Here is a 3,482-nt window from a genome sequence, read left to right as displayed (position 1 = left end):
ATAGATTTTATTTAAAAATCTTACAATTCTTCTTGGTGTCGCGACCACCAGTTAAATATCTTAAATACATTTTGTAAAGCGCAATTCTTTGCTTATTTTCCGCATCGTATAGTATTACAATCATCTAGATTACGTAGCGATTCTACATCTTTGTAATGCGCGTCCAGAGTTTCGACGATGATATCATCAGTGTCGAGCATATCAGCTAACCATCCTCGTTTTTTGTGTCCCTTGACATATACGACAGCTTCATCCTCTTCTAACACAGCTTCCGTAATTAAATTTCTCACCATGCTGTAAGGGACCACCCCGTTATCCCACCGCATCCATGGTGATAAGTACTCAACCAGGAAGCGCAAGATTTGTCGAATCTCGTCAGAAAATGCCATGGCATAGGATGTGAAAAAATGTAGTGCGTGAGAATGGTTCCCCCTCTCAGCACCGCTACTTCCTTCACGATAAATTTCTTGTTAACGATGAATCCTTGTAGATCCACAAACGTTGGTATGACCATGACGAGCAATTTTTCGAGACTGCTCCACACCCTGGCTTTCCATTCTTTTATATTCGGGATACTTGCTGACGTTGCAATTTACATGATTTTGCGCACTACGTTGTACAACGGACAGTATTCGATTACACGATCGTGTATGATGAGACAATATGCGGTAGTTTTGGCGGGCACATTCTCCTTGCAGTCAAATTCTATGCGTACGTTCACAGTGGCGCTCTTGACGGATTCGTTTTGTCGCGAGCAATCAATGACTGCAAAAGGTCCTTTCTCGTTAAACGATAGTACGTTGAGCAGCGTCTCGAAGCTATCGATACCATAATATGCTTTACGAAAACGCGCATACATGTCAAACAGGACAGCGTACCTCTTTTTACCAAAATCCAGATTTAAATCACCATACGGATAAAAATCTGAATTTAGATATACTTTCACATTACTCAAATTACAATCGTCGAACACGCTGACATCTTGTGACATGACATTCTTTCGGCCGGTCTGTAGAGCAAAGATAACGTATCGCGGCTTCTCAAGCTGAGTCGCCGTTTTGACAGCCCATGAATGCTTGGTCGTTTTCTGCAACAAAGGATACTCATGCAGATCCCACGAGCGAAAACTTATACTCAGATAACGTCAGCTTTCCAACGCTCGCAGCATTGACAATTTATTGATCTCATTTAACGAAACGTGAGGCATCCGCCACTGCACTTTGAATAATTCAACTTCAGGCTCCGTCGCAGGATTTCCCACCAAGAAATTGTAATCGTTGCGCGCTCGTATCAAAATCAATTCGTGGCGAGGGTTGACAACTACGCGTTTGTAATCTTCGCAAAAGCCCAACAGCATGTTGAGCGGCACGCAAAAATTAAAGTATCCTTCCTCCGTGTCGGATCTAGAGTTCCATCCAGCGTTCAGCGCAATCAAAGCTTTGTCGTACGTCATCGATACATAGTTCTTGATGGGACTGGTAATTCCAACGTTTCTGTTACGCTCAATCTCCACACCGTTGAGTTCATATCGAATTTCATCAAACATGAACGCCCCAAAATTATTTCCAAGCGTCGACGACATCAGATCGTTTTTCTTCTGCACCGTCAATTTTCCTTCGAGGTAAAGAAAACTGTCGCATGGCAACGTGTACAAATCCTGCTGTTGTATGGGTATCCGTATCTCGTCGCTATGTCCAAACGTAGTGTTGGCGTACGGATTGTACGTGTGAGTCTCAATCTTGACGATGCGGTCGTCAAAGATCGGCTCACCGGTAATATTCAAGATATCACCATTTCGTACGACGAAACCCAATGACTTTAAAAATGCGACGTTGGACGCAGTGAGTTTCTTTTCAGGTGTAATCTTTCCAGTAAAAGATGTATCTCTCGTCTGTTTCGGCTGTTCGTTCAACACAAGCATCTCAGGTTAGCGTCGTCGTACATGCAATCTAACGGTGATCTCCTCTCCGCGAAAATCAAGCAATCGACCGTCTTGGTCCACCACGCGAATCGTCAGATCAGTAATGCTCCGTACGACGATCGGAAGGTAAATGATCTGGGTAAGTCTTTCCGATATCTTATATCCTGGCGGTACGCTCGGTGAAAACTCGTGTATCGTGTGCACGCACCTGTCGTTGCTGTACGCACCCGCGGTCACGTTGCACTCGATACGAATGATGTTCACGTTGATGATATTTATTGGCACATCAGACTCGTGCCACTGTCGCGGCTCCAGCACGCGATTCGTCGAAAATCCCAGCAGCGAGCTAATGTTGCGAGGTTTTGTAAAATTTATCCGATAGGCGCATTTGATCTCACTTCTCATTGTATTGTTGTTGGCGCGAATCACCAGCGGGAACTCTTCGTCCTGCTGACCCTTTGCATCGTGAGAACGTAAAATTTCACGCTTCGGATACCGCTCGATATCGCGCAGTTCGTACGATCCATCGGGAATGACAATTTCCTTGTTGTCATAGTAAAATTTGTTGTTTGTCGAATTTACATTGGCTAGAGTATAGTACGTTTCAAAGTCCGTCAGACCGAGCTCGTAATCACCGTCACCCAAATCTACCGCCGGAAAGTAGCTTACGGCGAAGACGCTACTCTTGCCAGTCAACGTAAACGTCAGCGACATGTTTGAACGAGCACTGAGTCAAACAGCGCAATGTCTGTCCTTAAATTACTAACCAACCGATCGTAGAAACTGTAGACAAAGCTGCCCGCAGTTGTTCTGATTGTAACGCTGATGAGGCGTGCGATTGTACTCGATTACACTGTTTGCCAGATATCGCTCGAGTTCCTTCGGCGGTCGAAGATTACCGAAACTGTCAAAGTATACGACGCGATTCCCCCTTTTCGCATATGCCACCCAATGCGTACCGGGTCCCACGGCATTGTCTAGATTTACGATACCGCTCTCGTTTCGACGTACTCCTTTAACCGGTAATGTAGTACGCATAAAGACACCTCTAAAATATGGAATGCGCATACGGTTTGCAAGTTGTTGCAGTTGCACATCGGTAGTTACTCCCCTCGGAATTTTGAACGATTCATCAACGTTTTTTTTTCTACGCGCGACACCTCGTCCGCGCTTGTAGGGAGCGAGATAAACGCCGCGACCTTCCATGACGCGATTATGACGTTGCAGTTCTTCCAGTTGACGCTGCGCTGCTTTGCTATCGTTTACGGCCTTGGCGACTCCCGCCGCCCCACCGACCTATGACCCGAGAACGCCGAGCAGCGGTAGAACGGGTTGGACGCCGCCACGTTTCGCTATCGGAAGAATCCTCTTGCTCCTCTTTGTTTTCAAGCCCATACCAATCTTCGTTTTGGCCTTCATAGCTGCCCAAACGGCTGTGGCTGCGGCTCTCTCTCTGAGAGTCGAATCACTCGAGGTAATGCGTTTCCGCGCCTTCTCAACGAGTATATTATCAGCAGCGTGTCGTTCGGTGAGATCGTTTCTGTGCGAATACGCTATGTCG

General features: G+C 46.1%; 1 long non-coding RNA gene across 1 annotated transcript in view; it reads left to right on the top strand.

The window, feature by feature from the left end:
* The first annotated feature begins 2,211 nt into the window (after nt 1-2,211).
* The window catches only part of LOC108764136 (uncharacterized), an 8,043-nt gene continuing 6,772 nt past the window's right edge, over nt 2,212-3,482 (top strand). The window contains exon 1 of the long non-coding RNA XR_001940256.1: nt 2,212-2,223. This is a non-coding gene — a long non-coding RNA (uncharacterized LOC108764136). The remainder of the gene's footprint in view (nt 2,224-3,482) is intronic.

The sequence above is a fragment of the Trachymyrmex cornetzi genome, unplaced genomic scaffold (genome assembly GCF_001594075.2).
Source record: "Trachymyrmex cornetzi isolate Tcor2-1 unplaced genomic scaffold, Tcor1.1 scaffold395, whole genome shotgun sequence".
NCBI classification, from domain to species: Eukaryota; Metazoa; Arthropoda; class Insecta; order Hymenoptera; family Formicidae; genus Trachymyrmex; species Trachymyrmex cornetzi.
Note: the sequence above shows the minus strand (reverse complement) of the source record. Positions and strands in the feature narration are given on the sequence as shown.